A 20,825-nucleotide genomic window follows, 5' to 3' on the forward strand; every position below is an offset into this window, starting at 1 on the left:
GCATGATTTGATATCTTTGCAAGTCTCTTAGAATTATCAGTTTGGTTTGGCCTACTAGATTGATCTTTCTTGCAATGGGAGAAGTGCTTAGCTTTGGGTTCAATCTTGCGGTGCTCGATCCCAGTGACAGAAAGGGAAACGACACATATTATATTGTTGCCATCGAGGATAAAAATATGGGGTTTATATCATATTTCTTGAGTTTATCCCTCTGCATCATGTCATCTTGCCTAAAGCGTTACTCCATTCTTATGAACTTCATACTCTAGATGCATGCTGGATAGCGGTCGATGTGTGGAGTAATAGTAGTAGATGCAGAATCGTTTCGGTCTACTTGTCACGGACGTGATGCTTATATTCATGATCATTGCCTTAGATATCATCATAACTATGCGCTTTTCTATCAATTGCTCGGCAGTAATTTGTTCACCCACCGTAATACATGCTATCTTGAGAGAAGCCACTAGTGAAACCTATGGCCCCCGGGTCTACTTTACATCATATAAGTTTCCAATCTACAATTCTAGTTTACTATTTATTTTGCAATCTTTATTTTCCAATCTATATCATAAAAATACCAAAAATATTTATCTTATTATCTCTATCAGATCTCACTCTCGTAAGTGACCATGAAGGGATTAACAACCCCTTTATCGCGTTGGTTGCGAGGTTCTTGTTTGTTTGTGCAGGTACTAGGGGACTTGCGTGTAGTCTCCTACTGGATTGATACCTTGGTTCTCAAAAACTGAGGGAAATACTTACGCTAGTTTGCTGCATCACCCTTTCCTCTTCAAGGGAAAACCAACACATGCTCAAGAGGTAGCAAGAAGGATTTCTGGCGCCGTTGCCAGGGAGATCTACGCACAAGTCAAGACATACCAAGTACCCATCACAAACTCTTATCCCTCGATTACATTATTTGCCATTTGCCTCTCGTTTTCCTCTCTCCCACTTCACCTTTGACTTTTCTTCGCCTTCTTCCTGTATGTATCTGTGTTTGTGTTTCCTTGTGCCTTCTATTTGCTTATATCTTTGCTTGCTAAAAATCTATTGATATGGATCCACTTAAAGTGTTCTACTTGGATCATCTTCGATCCTTATGCGCTCGTGCTGAAACCCCAACTAGCCTAGTTGATGGGAAATCTTTAGATGAGCATGCTCATTTTGTGCGTCACTATTTGTCTGAAAAAGGGAGACTCTTATGGGATCAAATAAATTGATTGCTGTGTTATGCTTGGAATCTTTGTGAAATGTATGATTTTACTTGTTGCTCTAAGAACCCTAAAAAACACCTCCCCTACCTATGCGAGTTTAATGATAATGAAGTCTTATCTTCTTATGCAAAGGGTGTTTATAGTTACTACGACATCAAACAAATTGAAGAATTTGTTGCTTTTAAGGGTGCTTATGAAGTTGCTTCTTTGATTGAAAAGTATGATGTTACTCTCTACGAATCTGAAAATTTTGACATACTTAAATATTGCTATGAAAACTATGCTCATAATGTCTATGTCAAAGAATTTATTGAAAGAATGACCGCTGCTTTGGAAGAAAATAATGATATGCATGAATCTATATATAATTATGATTCCGATGATTTGATTGAAATATCTCTTGATGAACATGATGCTTGCTATTCTTGTGGCTATGATGCCAGTATTTATGAAGATGAATTTGTTATAGTTCCTTATGTTAAACATGAGATCGTTGCTATTGCACCCATACTTGATAGTTTCTTAAATGAAAAGCATTATTACAATGATGCCATTATAAATTCTATTAATGTCAATTATGCTAATAATATGCAAAACCCTAAGCGTGGGGATGCTAATTTTGCTATGTCCTCTATTTGTTGCAATGAGCATGATTGGGGTGATTCTTCTTTTGATCTTGAAAATTTATTTAAGCCCCATGATGAATATGAGACTGATAATAGTGTTTGCAATATTATTGAAAGTGGGTTTGGAAGAGTGTCAACTCTAGATCCCACATATTTGGAAATTGTTCTATCTTATGATTTTTTTATAAAAGTGGGTTTGGAGAGGTCATGACTTTAGTTAATGTTAATCCCACTATTTTGGAAATTGTTCTATCTTATGATATGCATGTCGATTGTGTTGAGAATATTTATGTGATAGCTATATTGTTGAATTTGCTTATGATACCACATGTAATTATTATGAGAGAGGAAAATATGATTGTAGAAATTTTCATGTTGCTAAATTACCTCTCGTTATATTGAGATTGCTATTGTTTCTTTCCGCTTCCTTGCATATGCTGGTTTTTGCTTGCTATGATAATTTTTTTGCCTATAAGATGCCTATGCATAGGAGGTATGTTAGACTTAGATGTGTTTGTCACGTGTTTCACGATTCTCTCTTTGTGCTTCAATTCTTGTCTTTCATGTGACAATCATTGAAATTATCAATGCCTAGCTAGGGGCATTAAACGATAGCGCTTGTTGGGAGGCAACCTGATTTTATTTTTGTTCCTTGCTTTTTGTTCCTGTTTAGTAATAAATAAATCATCTAGCCTCTGTTATGATTGTGTTTTTATGTTTTAATTAGTGTTTCTGCCAAGCAAAGCCTTTAGGATCTTCCTGGATGATTGTTATTTGATCTTGCTGAAAAAAACAGAAAGTATGCGCTCACGAGAATAATTTTAGTTTTTAACCAGAGAGCACTAAAATACTGATTCCAACTGAAGTAGATCAATATACAAATTATTTAGTTCTTCCTAATTTGGTAGAATTTTTGGAGTTACAGAAGTACTCGAAACCTACAAATTACTACAGACTGTTATGTTTTTGACAGATTCTGTTTCTCGTGTGTTGTTTGCTTATTTTGATGAATCTATGGCTAGTATCGGGGGGTATGAACCATAGAGAAGTTGGAATACAGTAGTTTTAACACAAATATAAATAAATAATGAGTTCATTACAGTACCTTAAGTGGTGGTTTGTTTTCTTATACTAACGGAGCTCATGAGATTTTCTGTTGAGTTTTGTGTTGTGAAGTTTTCAAGTTTTTGGGTAAAGATTTGATGGATTTTGGAACAAGGAGTGGCAAGAGCCTAAGCTTGGGGATGCCCAAGTCACACCAAGGTAAAATCCAAGGACAACCAAAAGCCTAAGCTTGGGGATTCCCCGGAAGGCATCCCCTCTTTCGTCTTCGTCTATCGGTAACTTTACTTGAGGCTATATTTTTATTCACCACATGATATGTGTTTTTCCTGGAGCGTCTTGTATGATTTGAGTCTTTGCTTTTTAGTTTACCACAATCATACTTGCTGTAGACACCTTTTGGGAGAGACACACATGAATCGGAATTTATTAGAATACTCTTTGTGCTTCACTTATATCTTTTGAGCTAGATAATTTTGCTCTAGTGCTTCACTTATATTTTTTAGAGCACGGTGGTGGTTTTATTTTGTAGAAATTATTGATTTCTCATGATTCACTTATATTATTTTGAGATTCTTTTAGAAAAACATGGTAATTTGCTTTGGCTATAAAATTAGTCCTAATATGATAGGCATTCAAGATGGGTATGATAAAAACTTTCATATAGAGTGCATTGAGTACTATGATTCTTGATAGATGTTTTGAGATATAAAGGTGGTAATGTTAGAGTCATGCTAGTTGGGTAATTGTGAAATTGAGAAATACTTTTGTGAAAGTTGGCAAGTCTAGTAGCATGCACATATGGTAAACGTTGTGTGACAAATTTGAAGCATGGGGTGTTCTTTGAGTGCTTTCCTTATGAGTGGTGGTTGGGGACGAGCAATGGAATTTTCCTACCAATCTATCCCTCTAGGGGCATGCGTAGTAGTACTTTGCTTCGAGGGCTAATAAACTTTTGCAATAAGTATATGAGTTCTTTATGACTAATGTGAGTCCATGGATCATACGCACTCTTACCTTTCAGCAATGTGCTAGCCTCTTCGGTACCGTGCATTGCCCTTTCTCACCTTAAGAGTTGGTGCTAACTTCGCCGGTGCATCCAAACCCCGTGATACGATACGCTCTATCACACATAAGCCTCCTTATATCTTACTCAAAACAGCCACCATACCTACCTATTATGGCATTTCTATAGCCATTCCGAGATATATTGCCATGCAATTTTCCACTGTTCCGTTTATTATGACACGCTCCATCATTGTCATATTGCTTTGCATGATCATGTAGTTGACATCGTATTTGTGGCAAAGCCACTTCCATAATTCTTTCATACATGTCGCTCTTGATTCACCGCATATCCCGGTACACCGCTGGAGGCATTCACATAGAGTCATATTTTTGTTCTAGTATCAAGTTGTAACATTGAGTTATGAGTAAATAAAAGTGTGATGATCATCATTATTAGAGCATTGTCCCATATGAGAAAAGTGAAAAAAGAGGCCAAAGAAGCCCAAATAAAAAAATGAGAGAAAAATAGAGAAGGGACAATGTTACTATCCTTTTTCCACACTTGTGCTTCAAAATAGCACCATGGTCTTCATGATAGAGAGTTTCTTATTTTGTCACCTTCATATACTAGTGGGAATTTTTCATTATAGAACTTGGCTTGTATATTCCAATGATGGGCTTCCTCAAAATGCCCTAGGTCTTGGTGAGAAAGCAAGTTGGATGCACACCCACTCAGTTTCTTTAGATGAGCTTTCATACGCTTATAGCTCTAGTGCATCCGTTGCATGGCAATCCCTACTCCTCGCATTGACATCAATTGATGGGCATCTCTATAGCCCGTTGATTAGCCACGTCAATGTGAGACTTTCTCCTGTTTTGTCTTCTCACATAACCCCCATCATCATATACTATTCCACCTATAGTGCTATATCCATGGCATGCGCTCATGTATTGCATAAGGGTTGAAAAGGCTGAAGCGCGTTAAAAAGTATGAACAACTACTCGGCTTATCATTGGGGTTATGCATGAGGGCAGCATTTTGTGTGACGAAAATGAAGCATGGCCAAACTATATGATTTTGTAGGCATAAGCTTTCTTTGGCTATATTATTTTGATAAGACATAATTTCTTGGTTAGTATGCTTGAAGTATTACTATTTTTATGTCAATATTAAACTTTTATCTTGAATCTTTTGGATCTGAACATTCATGCCACAATAAGGAGAATTACATTGAAAATATTATTATGGAGCATTCCACATCAGAAATTCTGTTTTTATCATCTACCTACTCGAGGACGAGCGGAAATTAAGCTTGGGGATGCTTGATACGTCTCCAACGTATCTATAATTTTTGATTGTTCCATGCTATTATATTATCTGTTTTGGATGTTTAATGGGCTTTATTATACTTTTTATATTATTTTCGGGACTAATCTATTAACCAAAAGCCGAGTGCAAATTGCTGTTTTTTTGCCTATTTCAGTGTTTTGCAGAAAAGGAATATCAAACGGAATCCAAACGAAATGAAACCTTCGCGAGGATCTTTTTTGGACCAAATGTGATCCAGGAGACTTGGAGTGGACGTCTAGGAAGTAGTGATGCGGCCATGAGGTAGAAGGGCGCGCCCAGGGGGGCCAAGCGCGCCCCCACCCTCATGGGCCCCTCGCAGCTCCACCGACCTACTTCTTTCGCCTATATATATACTCTTATACCCTGAAACCTACGGGGAGAGCCACGAAACACCTTTTCCACCGCCGCAACCTTCTGTACCCATGAGATCCCATCTTGGGGCCTTTTCCGGTGATCTGCCGGAGGGGGATTCGATCACAGAGGGCTTCTACATCAACACCATAGCCTCTCCGATGATGTGTGAGTAGTTTACCACAGACCTTCGGGTCCATAGTTATTAGCGAGATGGATTCTTCTCTCCCTTTGGATATCAATACAAAGTTCTCCTTGATATTCTTGGAGATCTATTCAATGTAACTCTTTTTGCAGTGTGTTTGCTGAGATCCGATGAATTGTGGGTTTATGAACTTGATTATCTATGAATATTATTTGATTCTTCTCTGAATTCTTAGATGCATGATTTGATATCTTTGCAAGTCTCTTAGAATTATCAGTTTGGTTTGGCCTACTAGATTGATCTTTCTTGCAATGGGAGAAGTGCTTAGCTTTGGGTTCAATCTTGCGGTGCTCGATCCCAGTGACAGAAAGGGAAACGACACATATTATATTGTTGCCATCGAGGATAAAAATATGGGGTTTATATCATATTTCTTGAGTTTATCCCTCTGCATCATGTCATCTTGCCTAAAGCGTTACTCCATTCTTATGAACTTCATACTCTAGATGCATGCTGGATAGCGGTCGATGTGTGGAGTAATAGTAGTAGATGCAGAATCGTTTCGGTCTACTTGTCACGGACGTGATGCTTATATTCATGATCATTGCCTTAGATATCATCATAACTATGCGCTTTTCTATCAATTGCTCGGCAGTAATTTGTTCACCCACCGTAATACATGCTATCTTGAGAGAAGCCACTAGTGAAACCTATGGCCCCCGGGTCTACTTTACATCATATAAGTTTCCAATCTACAATTCTAGTTTACTATTTATTTTGCAATCTTTATTTTCCAATCTATATCATAAAAATACCAAAAATATTTATCTTATTATCTCTATCAGATCTCACTCTCGTAAGTGACCGTGAAGGGATTGACAACCCCTTTATCGCGTTGGTTGCGAGGTTCTTGTTTGTTTGTGCAGGTACTAGGGGACTTGCGTGTAGTCTCCTACTGGATTGATACCTTGGTTCTCAAAAACTAAGGGAAATACTTACGCTAGTTTGCTGCATCACCCTTTCCTCTTCAAGGGAAAACCAACACATGCTCAAGAGGTAATAAGAAGGATGAGAGAATGAAGAGAGTAACCCTAGTAAAACAAGCGCTCAGGCCCCGATGTCTTGTCTAGATCTGGAGAGGATGAGAGAATGAAGAGAGCAACCCTAGTAAAGCAAGCGCTCAGGCCCCGACGTACATATATAGTGGAGTGATTATCTTTTTCTCTCCACAAAAAGCATTTCAATTTGTGTACGTGGCATTAAAGAAAAGAAACTCTCTATTTAAGGTGAGTAACTGTACGAATCCTACTTACTACTAGTACTACTAGTAGTAGTATTGTTCACTTGTGCTCCCCGGCCCTCCATTCATTGAACAACCCCACGGGTGAATAAACATACAATACTAGTATTTATATAGAACGAACAAGCTCAAACTATTTTCGCGTAGTTAAAAGTTGAGGGCGGGGCTTTCCCCGGGCAGTACGCGTGGCAGTTTTCGCGTAGGCGGTTTGACAGAGAGGCGAGGAGGGTGAGTGAGTAGCGGATTCAACTTACTTACTGCTGGAAAGGTTGGGCTGTGTGATTTGATGGCACGTTACTGCTAGAAAGACTTGTGATATGACTACTCACTATAGTCATGAATTACTGGCGGTACGACCGGGGTGATGCCCCCCTTCCGTTCCGCACTCTAATCTGGTGCATGACACATCGACCCGGATGTTGGCTCTCCCACATGTCGGCGAAGTATGTAGGAGGAGTGCGAACCACGACAGCCCAGTGAATCAGTAGTAGAAAACAATGTGCTGATATGGCCATAAAAATAATGTGCTACGGTCCAGACTATAGCATGTACTGTATAGTACTACTCCTCTTATTTGGATCCTTGAGTTAGAGCTAGTTTGGGTTGAAGTAGCCTCAAATTATCCAAACAGGAGGGGTTAGTTTGAGCTAGTTTGCTCTAACCTAGCTAAAAAAACTAGCCCGGTGGAGAGGTTCTAATTGGGTTAGTTCTCCTCGGGTCCACTAAAAGATAACAAAAAAAATCTCCCCTGCCCGGACCAGATCGCTCCCTCCGTCCCCCTCCCCCTCGCACGACTCCTCTCTGTTCCCCATTAGGCCGCCCGCCCAAGCGCCGCTCCGACGCTCGCCCTCTCTCTCCTCAGGCCGTCCTCTCCCTCTGGCCTCCGCCGCCCTCCTCTGGCCGCCCTCTCCCTCCGGCCTTCGGAGCTCGCCCCGCTCCTCCTTCACCGGTCATTTTTCTCCCTCTATCATGCACGGCGGCGGCGCATCTACCAGGGAGGTGGTGAGAGGGGTGAGTTTGTTTGTTCCTTCTCTGTCTCACAACCATATCATTGATCTTGCTCGCTCTAGTGCTAATTCTGATTTGGAAAAGTAGATCCTGATTAAACTTGGTATAGATTTGTGGTGCACTCATGGAATTATTTGATGCTGCTTGAGGAGGCAATAAATCTTTGATTCAGTTCACCTTTCTAGGTATTTCAGTTTTAGGCTTGCATTATTTCTAGAGGCCCAAAGAATCAGCTCACCTTTCTAGGTATTTCAGTTCCAGGCTTGCATTATTTCTAGAGGCCCAAAGATTCAGTTCACCTATCTAGGTATTTCAGTTTCAGGCTTGCATTATTTTTAGAGGCCCAAAGATTTAGTTCACCTTTCTAGGTATTTCAGTTTCAGGCATGCATTATTTCTAGAGGCCCAAAGATTCGGTTCGTAGTCGTCGGCAAGTGGCCCTGCTACCCATGCCGGTGTCGACCTCAACTCGCAAGCGCCGGCATCGGAGGGGTTCCCGAGGCTTCGGCTCTATAGAGCCTTCCTTGAGAGCGTCGATGACGAGCTCCTCCCTGGGTGCGTGAGGGGCTCCAAGCTCCCTCCCTATTGTGAATGTCTTCCGTGATGAGTTAGCTCATTCTTTGTTTCATGGAGTGTATTTTTTGTGAATCTTGATTGAGGACTTGTATGTTTAAGTGGGACATCTCAATTGTATGGACAAAGTAAAATTTATCATGTTTTGCATGCTCGATTTGTAAAGATGGTTCGTTTATGTCAATTATGAGCGGGAGGAGGCCACACAAGAGCCGTCCACACCAAATCCAGCAGGAAATAGGGTCCAAAGTAGTCAAATGATTGAGAAAGAACATTTATTGTCAATCTAACCCTGCCATCCATACACCTCTTTGGTTTAGAGTTAGTTCAGGGTTATAATCTAACTCTAACCTCTAACTGTGTTAGAGTTCTCCTCGTCTCGGTTCATCGCCATCATACTTTCCCCATTTCTGTGTTTTCAGTATCCTGCGAATCGAAGAGGCCCTTAGACTGGTTTAGGTCCGGTAGTTTTTTATAAACGTGTTATGTCCAAAATTTAATGAACGTGCTTCGGTTTGTACGAAAACAATCTGGTTTCATGTAGTAATTCATTTATTCTTCCGTGGGGGTTTGCATGTAATTCGTGAAGTCTGAAATGTAAAGTACCCCGGCATATGCTTCGAGTCGTGCATGCACTACAACCCAGATGCTCTATGTCCCACATGTCGGCGAAAGGGAGCACGTAGAAATAGCCTAGGAGTACATATAGGAGGATAAATGCGTGAAAAAATATGTACGGCGAAGCGTAGTTGCGGTTCGAAAAGGAGACCTAAAGTGATGATAGGTATAGGTCGCACGCACCCAACTAGTGTTAGTACTAGACATACAACTACTTTTCCCTAAAAAAGACGTATGAGTGCTCAATACTCCTATTCTATCAACGCGAGTCCCATCTGACAAGAGCGTCCGTGCTACATCTAGCTCTTCTCCCTCGTTTCTCTCTTCTAATTCTAAACTCAGCTGACGCCCGATGGGCGGGGTGGGGATTTGCCGATGGTAGGTTTGCTCAACTATGGCCCCACCTCACAGTGAAAACGTTACGACTGGAATAAAAATGCCATATACTCCTATACTAATAAAACATTAAGGCCACGAGGTGAAGCAGTGCTGGTTATAGGAGGCAAGAAGAAGATATGCATCCGTCGACGACGTCCACCTCCTCGACTCAGTGCGCCGGCCCACCAAACGGCGGCTAAGTAGCAGCGGCTTTCGTAGCCAGGTCGACGTGCTTTTGAACAATGGCGTCCAAAAATTCCAGCCGCTGGAAGAAGGCCAACGTCTTTCTGTCCTTGCTGGCCTTGTAGTGGCCTATGTAGACAATTTCCTCGTAGACGTGGATGTGCAGGTCGACGGTTTCTTGCATGGCGACGCGCTGTGCGGCGAGCGCGGCCTCGAGGTGCGCATTCTTCGTCGCGACCTCCGGCACCTGCAGGGCCACCAGGGCTTGAAAGAGTTCGTCACCATGGAGGCCGATGAGGGTGGCAGGCAATGAGGAGACTGGGCGCGCGGGCTGGAGCAGTACGGCAAGGTCGACCGCGCGCTTCTTGACGACGGTGAACTTGCGGATGGAGTTGACCATCATGTCGTCCATGCGAGAGGCGAAGCCAGCATCGGCGAGGGCTACGACGCCGGCGGTCGCCCACACCGTCTGGAAACGCTGCGCGCTGCGGGGCCACAGGTCGGCGCCTTGGATGATTTGGCATAGCGGAATGCCGCTCGTGTCCATCGCCTCCATAGGTGCTTCTGGCTTCTGGTCACTTGGTCTTGGATTGGAGTGAGCAGTGTTGCCCAGAGACTAGGAGTAGATGGATTGGAGTGGTGGGGTGCCTTTATATGAGAATCCAAACTCTGTTGCCTTCACATCGTGCTAGCTCTATTCTGCTTCTCCAATTAACTCCCATTGCATGTAACTGAGGATGCATCATTGACTGTTCAACGTCTCGAGAACCGCTACCCTCTCCCTCCTTGGCATTCAAGCACCTATGGAGGCGACTGCCCCTCGCGTCTATTGCATGTCAGGAGACGTTCCCGTCGACGACGAGGTGCCTATGGTGCCTATTGTGCACTGCGACCAAGGCAGAGAGGAAAACGAGAGAACTACGTATTTATTTACGGTGTAGATTCACTCATTTTGCTCCATATGTACTCCGTCTTGGTGTAGTCTAGTCACTTTTTGAAATATCTAGAAAGGCAAATACTCCTTTCTAGTTTACAGGGCCATACTAGCAAGTAATAGTGGGATCACATAGCAATTTTGTCTCATGCAAGAGCCTGGCTATATGCGTGCTCCAAGCTTCACAACTGCCACGTCCGGGTTGCGCTTGGCTCTTCGCCTCTTCGAGAATACGAACAATGATGTTACTACTACTGCTTCTATAATATCGAATCCACTGCTGCATGTCCGTCCACCACGAGCGGGAGGGATAGCTTGTTGTAGTACTACTATAAGCAAAAGCATGTCCTCGTCTGCGAGCCACCGCGTGCATCGGCAAGGGAGAAGGCGTGTAGTAGTAAAATCAAGCTTCTCCTCGTTGTATGATTTGACGCGACACATCATAGCACTGGCCCCACATGGTTGCCTCTAAACTTGGCTGAGGTTGGTCACAGTGGGGAGTAACTTAAACTAGTAACATGCATATGTACTAGTCTATGTTACTACCTCTATAGTGCATAGTATCATAGATTAGTATCATAGGTGGTCTCAATTATTGCCATGCATAACACATAGTAGCATCACATTTATTATGTTACGGTATCTACCTATGTTACTATAACCATCTCTCTCTTCTTTAATTGTCTTCCACATAAGCATGTTTGCGAGTCCCAAGTGCATGATACTACTTATGTTACCCCCACTATGGCCAGCCAGAAAGACCCCCAGTGTACAATACTCCATTTGCTGCAACCTCTAACATTTACCCCACCACAAATTAAAATATATATTCCCGTCTTGACCAGATGAGCGTGCAAACTACAATCACGAGGCTATTCCTGTCGAATGCCCCAATAAGCGTAAGATACGTATCCGACGGTGCCAGTTTTTGCACGTACACAATAGTAGAAAAAGAACTAGTACCATGGCATATGCTACACCACGGTCGAGAACACGTGCCCACATTACGCCATCCGGGAATAGTGCCGCACTTCGAAACTAGATCCGTCAATAAATTTTGAGCACGTCTCGTCACATTCCAAATTACTACTACCACGCTATATTTAATTGCAAACCTGTTCACACCGATCACAATGTAAACGGTTTCACACTTAGGAGCGTATTAGTAGTACTCAGTTATAAATACTACTATGCCAAGATGACTGCACATTCCTCCTCAACTCCTCATCCACAAAAAATAATGAAGTCAATCAAGCCATGGCCAGCGTGAGTTTTGGGTCGAGAGATTTCCACTAGGGAGAGGCGAGCATGGAACAGGAAGCACGAGAGATGTCACGGCTCACCGCGAAAGCAGCCGGCATGTCCAGCCTTGTAGCAGTAAAAGCACAGAGGTCCCGCAGCACCGCCGAAGCAGCACGGAGGTCTCGCCGCGTCGTTGATGTAGCAGACTGGTCCGGCCATGCCGCGAAAGCAGCAGAGATGTCCCACCGCACCGCCGAAGCAGCACGGAGGTCCTGCCGCGTCGTGGTCGCCTGGGAAAATTTCTCGCGGGCAGGCGAGGACTCTTACAGGCGCATGCATGCGATGGTCCATAGCCAGATGGATCAGATCTCCAGCTGGGTGAGGTTGCAGGACGAGTCTACCGGTGTCATCCGGCAACTAGGGGAGGGCAATGCGAAGCTTCGGGCCGAGCACGACCTGTTGAGGGCGAAGACCGCCAGAAGGGCGAAGCAGGTGGAGGAGACCACTACCTTGTTGCAGAGGACGGGTGTCATCGTCGAGAAACTTATGGACGAGAATGCCATGCTCCGCATTGAGCGCAACAGGCTGGTGGAGGAATCCATGGATGCTACCAAGCAGCGTATTAAGGACATGAAACTGATGAAAGAGATCATCGCCGCTCGCCGCGAGAACTAGTCTCCGCAACCTGCTATGCATAAAGAAAGCACAAATCAACGAGCTAGGTCGTTGTATGTGTCTTCCTTCTTCTTTTGCCTTGTGTATTTCGGGCGTAGCCGCATGTGGATTTTTAATTTCTTCCTAATTATGTAAGACAATTATTATCCACTCTCGTCGTCCTTATATATATTCATCAGTCTTGCTATAAGTCGTAGTAGATGCTATATAGGTCCGTTGGATCTTACATCAAGATCCGTGCAAAATTTTCTTTTCAGATTTTTTTGTTCTCTCTTAAATCTCAGTCGAGTGAGACATTGCCACGCCATTAAACAGAGGCTCGAGCGCCATTAATGAAGACCTTGGGAGAGAGGTGGACGACAAATGGAGGTCAAAGGGCTCTCCTCCCGATAAGAACACATAGGGGTCTGGTCGCACGCCTCCCGTACTCAAATAGCTACCCTGCACGGTGCCTCCTAGCTAATAAAAAAAGGGGACATGTGTCGACACATAAATGGTAAATATAACGCCCACGGTTTCAATAATACTTGTGTTATCAATTGTAACATGACATCACTTGTTCCAAAATGACTTTGTTGATTTTTAATGTGTGCATCTTCGCAAATCGGACAGCAAAATTACCACAGCATGTTGGTGCCATGTCATGACACCAAGCCAAGTTTCATGATTTTCATGCGTATTTCGGTTTTATAGGAATTAAAAAACCTATTTTCTCAATGTTTTCAACCGAGCCACGACGCCCAGATGTTTGAATTTCATTCCCATTTCTTGCATGGGACCTAGAAATTTACCCGAGGACACACATGAGATTTTTCAACCAGCTTTGGTGCACTGGAGCTTGTCCTTGTATTTCAAATTTGAATTGTGCACACAAAGGTGACACGTTCCCTCTCAGAACAACGAGCCTTCTTGAGAGAAGCTCCGGTTTGCAAGAAAATTATACCAAAACTTGTTCCTATTCTGCCAAATTTTTTACCATAGCATGGTAGTACCATGACATGACACCATGCCAAGTTTCATGATTTTCAGGCGTGTTTGGGATTTACAAGAATTTTAAAACCAAGCTTCTCAAGGTTCTCGGGCGAGCCACGATGCCTAGAATTTTGAATTTCATTCCCATTTCTTTCATGGGACCTAGAAATTCACCCGAGGACACACATGTGATTTTTCAACCAACTTTGGTGCACGGGAGCATGTGCTTGTAGTTCAAATTTGAATTATGCACATTAAATGACCAGAAACTCAATTAATGTATAAAAAAGGCCAAATGAACCCGGAATAATTCCAAAATTTAACAGGGCACTCATGTAGTTCTATGTTGCCTCTATAAAGAAACTCAAGGGGGGCAGCATATATTGTTTCGCACTCAAAGGTGACACGTTCCCTTTCAGAACCACGAGCCTTCTTGAGAGAAGCTCCGATTTGCAAGAAGCTTATACCAAATCTCGTTCCAAATCGGCCCAATTTTTTACCACAACATGTTAGTGCCATGACATGACACCATGCCAAGTCCACGCGAGTGTTGGATTTACATGAATTTAAAAACCAAGTTTCTCGATGTTCTCGGCCGAGTCACGATGCCCAGATGTTTGAATTTCATTCCCATTTCTTGCATGGCACCTACAAATTCACCCAAGGACACACATGTGATTTTTCAACCAACTTTGGGGCACCGGAACATGTGCTTGCAGTTCAAATTTGGATTATCCACATTAAATGTCCAGAAACTCAATTAATGTATAAAAAGGCCAAACGAACCCAGAATAATTCCAAAATTTAATAGGGCACTCATATAGTTCTATGTTGCCTCTATAAAGAAAATCTGGGGGGCAGCGTATATTGTTTCGCACAAAAAGGTGACACGTTCCCTCTCAGAACCACGAGGCTTATTGAGAGAATCTCCAGCTTTGCAAGAAGCTTATACCAAAATTTGTCCCAATTCATCCAAGAATTATATACATATGAAAACAAGGTTTAGATTACCCCGAACATCTCGCCACCTAGACCAATGTACTCTGATTTGAATTCAACATAAAACGAATACAAATATTTGAATTGGAGATCGTATGTTACTTGTAGTTTATAGTGAAATATGATTACTGCTATATGCATGTTTTTTGTTATCAAGATAATATTTAAATGATTGTATAACTTGACAACAATCGTATTCAAATAAGGAAAATTGATTCCAATTTAGTCCATACGGTAGAGGACAATATATATGTTCATAGGGTGGGGTAAAATGTTCATATATGATGGAAGATCAAAATGTAGGACTACATCCATTATAAACCGCAAGGTCACCTAACGATATTTTCAAATTCAACATAACGTATATTAAAAAATTGAAATTCGAGATCCTGGCATTTGCAATCATATAAAAAGGGGCATGACTCTTTCTTTTGGCGGAAATTGATTTGTTTTTTATTGTTGTTGAGGGAAGTGCGAATCGATTTGGTACTGTACAGGGTAATCTTGGTCTCCTGATTTTTTTTAGTTTTTTCTTGTAGTTTTTTCAGTGACATTTATAACAATATAGTAAAAGGGGACATGACACTCTTGTGTCTTGTATGAATTGTTTTTTTGTGCACGTTAAGTTTGTTCTGTCGAACAAGGAATCTGCGCCTTGTTATCCTGAAATTTTAAGCTCGAGTATCTTTTGTCTCATCTACTTTGAAACTCCCACCTCTTCAACCCGCACCGTGCCTTGTTATCCCGAAATTTCAACGTGTGCGAATGTAACACCCCGTATGTAACTTGCCATATTTGTATTCCAACTGTAGTCATTTCCGGCACTAAGTTATGACATTTCCTCGTTGTCGGGTTTTTGTCTTCGTGTTGCTTTTGTCTTTGTCATGCATCTCATGTCATGTCATCATGTGCACCCCATTTGCATACATGTTCATCTCATGCATCCGAGCATTTTCCCCGTTGTCCGTTTTGCATTCCGGCGCTCCTATGTCCTCCGGTGTCCCTTTCTACCTCTTTTCGTGTGCAGGTGTTAAATGTTTTCGGATTGGAATGAGACTTGCCAAGCGGCCTTGGTTTACTACCGGTAGACCGCCGGTCAATTTCGTGCCATTTGGACTTCGTTGGATACTCCAACGGTTAACTAAGGAACCGAAAAGGCCTCGTGTGTGTTGCAGCCCAACACCCCTCCAAAGTGGCCCAAAACCCATCGAAAACCCTGCTCAATTTGGAGCCTCCTAGCTCCCTCTACCTATAAAAAGGCAACTCCCCCGAAAATCCCGGATCCATTCTACCCTAACCCTAGTCTCCTCCCACCTCTTGCCGCCGGACGCGTCCGCTTCATGTCGGACGTGTCCGACTTGACCCGCCGCCTCCATGTGGCACCTCCCGGTTCGCCCGGCCGCCTCCCTCCGCCGCCAGCCCGCTCGGCCCAGGCGCGGCCCTCCCTGGCCCGCGCGTGTCCCCGCCGCCTTCGCGCGCCCGCTGCCGCCTACCTCCTCGCCCGCGCCTCCTCCTCTCTGTCCGACGCTGCCCAGCGCCGCCGTTGCCATCGCCGACCGCCGCTGTACCGGGTCGCCGCCGCGCCGCCTGCTCGCTGCCCCGTCGCCGCCCAGCGCCGACATCGCCCAACTCCGGCCACCCACCGCCTACTCCTCGTCGCCGGCGTGCTGCCACCGCCAAGTCCGGCTCCCCTCCGATCCGGCGAGCACTGTTCCGACGCCGAACCTCGGGAAGTGCGCCGCCTCAGATCTAGATCCGGTTTATTAGGGTTGACTTCGTCCCAGTTTTCCGTTATTTTTAGCATATTTCATCATGCCATATCTATGCATCCGTGGCTCCGTTTTGGGCGTGTAGCATATCAAATTGTTCGTCTCGACGAGTACTTCATTTCATCCCATTGCACCATGTTCATTTGAGTTCATCTTGATGCCCTAAATGCTGTTGCAAGAGTGCTATGCAATGTTAGTTTCAGATTCTTATCAGAGTTTGGACATTTATCATTTTTGCCATGTTTAATGTGTGCCTCCTATGAACTTGAGCCCTACATGTGTTTTGAAGTATGCCATGCCATCTTTACAAGGGTGTATGCCATGTATTTTTGTGATCTTTGTGGTGACTAGAACAAGCATGCAAAGTAGCTTTCGTAATGTTGCTGATTTGAGGGACTTATAAAACTTATAAGTCTTTGCCCTGTTAATATTTTTATGCCATGCATTCTTGTTGCTACAGAGTGATCCATGCCTCTTTTGAGCATGTTCAGTAAGGATGTTTTGGAGATATTGTTGTACCCTATCCATCCATGTCTCTGTTTGCAATTATGGAGCACCGTAGCTTGACTCAATCGAGCTCTACTTTTGCTACAAAATGTTCCTGGCAGATTGTTTACATGTTAAGCAGTTTTGCCGAGGGTGTTGTACTTGATCCATGCATGCTATGAGGTTGTTCTTGCCATGGTTAGCTTAATTATCATGTCTACTTGCGGGGTGTATGCTTAGTTTGTCATGCAATTCCTTTAGCTGAGTGCATTGAGCTCATAAACATGCCTACTTAATATCTGTTTTGCCATGTTGCAGTTTTCTGCTAAGTCTGAATCTGTTAACGAAAGTTGCTATGTTCACATGGATTCCATTGTATTTTCTGATCCCTTTTGGCTTATAGTCAGTAAGGGACTTTTGTTGTATGCTTTGAGCAGCTTCATGCCATGCTTTGCTTTGCCATGATATGTTCCTGTAGCATGTTGTTATCTTGCTCTAAACATTGCTTCCTCATGTTAAATTCCTGGCATGTTGTTAATTTCACAAAGTCAGTAACCTGTTATCTTTTGCACTTTTTCCATGCTTGTTTGAACCTGCTATTGAGTGAATTAGCCGTAGCTCAGTGTTCATCTTTTGTCAAGCATCCTGAGTGGATCACTGCAATGTGCTTTGTTGTTATGTTAGAGTGCAGTAGCTTATCTTTCTTGATGCATTTAGATGGCCTCGTGCTGTTAATCGCAGATCGGTGCCATATTTGTTTTGCTTGTCATTTGCAAACCGTGCATCTGTTTCCGGTGATCTTTATATCGATTTCGACCAGAATCAACTCCTCTTTCCAGTGTCACTCTTGGTTTTCCAAGTTGAGGCCAGGTTCAATCTTTCCTTTCCGAAGCATGCATATGCATTGCATATCACGTCCCGCATATCATGCTATGTTTTGCATCATGTTGCTTGTGCATTGCTCCATGGTTGATTGTGTCTCCCTTTGCTTGTGTTCTTGCTTTGGGTAGAGCCGGAAGATGAGTACGTGATCGAGGAACCCGTTGAATACGCTTACGAGGATCAAGCTAACGTCAACTCGGAGAACTTTGCAGGCAAGATGACCATACCCTCGAAATCACTTCAATCTTTGCTTGCTAGATGCTCGCTCTATTGCTATGCCTATGCTACGATACCTACCACTTGCTTATTATGCCTCCCATATTGCCATGTCAAACCTCTAACCCACCTTGTCCTAGCAAACCGTTGTTTGGCTATGTTACCGCTTTGCTCAGCCCCTCTTATAGCGCTGCTAGTTGCAGGTGAAGATTGGAGTTTGTTCCTTGTTGGAACATGTTTATTGTTGGGATATCATTATTATATCTTGTCTACTTTAATGCATGTATATACTTGGTAAAGGATGGAAGGCTCGGCCTTTTGCCTGGTGTTTTGTTCCACTCTTGCCACCCTAGTTTCCGTCATACCGGTGTTATGTTCCTTGATTTTGCGTTCCTTACACGGTTGGGTTATAATGGGAACCCCTTGACAGTTCGCCTTGAATAAAACTCCTCCAGCAAGGCCCAACATTGGTTTTACCATTTGCCACCTAGCCTTTTCCCTTGGGTTTCGCGGACTCAAGGGTCATCTTTATTTTAAACCCCCGGGCCAGTGCTCCTCTAAGTGTTGGTCCAATTTGTCAGCCGCCGGTGGCCACCAGGGGAAACTCTGGGCTGGCCTACCGGAAGTTTGGACAATCCGGTGTGCCCTGAGAACAAGATATGTGCAGCTCCTATCGGGATTTGTCAGCACATTCGGGTGGCTTTGCTGGTTTAGTTTTACCATTGTCGAGATGTCTTATAACCGGGATTCCGAGTCTGATCGGGTTGTCCTGGGAGAAGGAATATCCTTCGTTGACCTTGAGAGCTTGTGATGGACTAAGTTGGGACACCCCTGCAGGGATTTGAACTTTCAAAAGCCATGCCCGCGGTTATGGACAGTTGGGAATTTGTTAATGTCCAGTTGTAGAAAACCTGAATCGTAACTTAATTAAAATGAATCAACTGAGTGTGTGGCCGTGATGGTCTCTTTTCGGCGGAGTCCAGGAAGAGAACACGGTCTTGAGTTATGTTTGAACGTAGGTTGTTCTAGGATCACTTCTTGATCATAGATTCTCGACCGTGCCTTGCCTTTCTCTTCTCGCTCTCATTTGCGTATGTTAGCCACCATATATGCTAGTGCTTGCTGCAGCTCCACCTCATACCTTTTTCCCCACCTATAAGCTTAAATAGTCTTGATCGCTAGGGTGTGAGATTGCTGAGTCCCCGTGACTCACAGATTACTTCAAAACCAGATGCAGGGACCGCTGATACCGCTCCAGGAGATTCGAATGAGCTCAAGTGGGAGTTCGATGAGGACTCAGGACGATACTACGTTTCCTTTCCAGACGATCAGTAGTGGAGCCCAGTTGGGACGATCGGGGTCATTATGCATTTGGGGTTGTCTTTATTTTGGTTCCATAGTCGGACCTTGATTGTCTCTGGATGAATGTAATGATATTTATGCTATTGTGTGACGTGGCGAGTGTAAGCCAACTATGTACCTCTTTTCCTTATTCATTACATGGGTTGTGTGAAGATTACCCCACTTGCGACATTACATATAATGCGGTTATGCCTCTAAGTTGTGCTTCGACACGTGGGAGATATAGCCGCATCGTGGGCGTTACAAGTTGGTAATCAGGGCCTTCCCCGACTTAGGAGCCCCCTGCTTGATCGAATCGCTGGCGTTGTGGAGTCTAGAAAAATGTTTTGAGTCATTTAGGATTATATATATCGGAGAGTAGGATTCTTTTTACTCCTCAGTCCCTTCGTCGCTCTGGTGAGGTATCCTGATGTAGAGTTTTGACTCTTCTCTTCTCAAATTTCACTAAAAAAATTTAGGATCACGCGGGTATCTTCGAATCGTTTCGATGGTTTTGTGACGAGAACATTGTTCTTGGTGCCTCCTGACATTTAGGGGTTGTGGCAGTGTCCCGGGGAGTTGAGCTCCGAGGTGTTGTCGTCACAATTTTATCATTGCAGTTCTGGAATACCTGAGTTTCGCCGACATCGAAAATCTCTTTTATGCAGTTGTTGGTGAGATAACCTCGATGCCACCCAGTACTGGGGCAGGAGTTCGGGAGTATTGCCATAACTCGTATAACGGATGCTTTTCGAAGGTTGAGGTAAATGATTTCCAAAGGTTTCTTGGTTATGTGTTGAAGGATGGATACAACTGGATGTAGGATTTGCTAGCTTTGGGTGAGATATTATGCTTCCCCTGTATCCCCAACACCTGATTGCATAACCGGGAGAATTTCGAGAATTTCATAGGTGGGAATTCATGTAGCTCTAGTATTTCTTCTGCGAATATTTGGTTTGCGATTGGTTAATCCTCACCAAGTATTTGTTCTTGTCCGTACCTTGTTGTTTTATTCTTCTACCTCTATCTAAGTGGCTTCTCAATTTATGGAAGTGTGACCATTTAATTCGAAATTCATTCGTTCATTTTGTTCAGATGTTAAGACTATATGTTGCAATTTCGATCCATTTGATTCAGCTTGAATATATGTCTGTCAAGATGCTAACGGATGTCACCCTCTTCAAGATGGCTCCTCCAACGCGTCAGAATCCTAAACCGCCACCACCACCTCCACCTCCGGAGGCATGGCAAGCTGTGATGGCCGCTACCAATGCCAACACGCAGATGCTTATGCAACTCTTGCAAGAGCGCAACCAAGGAAATCAAGGCCATGGCAACTTTCAGAATCAGTTTGCTACACTCAACCAATTCCTCGCAAACCAGCCAAAGACCTTCAGCAACTGTGTCAAGGCAACAGACGCTGATGATTGGCTCGTGGATATCTGCAAGCATTTCGAGTGCAGCAACGTCAGGCCTGAGGACTTTGTCAAGTT

This window comes from Triticum urartu, chromosome 2A, assembly GCF_056163025.1.
Source record: "Triticum urartu cultivar PI428250 chromosome 2A, HENAU_Tu73, whole genome shotgun sequence".
Taxonomy (NCBI): Eukaryota; Viridiplantae; Streptophyta; class Magnoliopsida; order Poales; family Poaceae; genus Triticum; species Triticum urartu.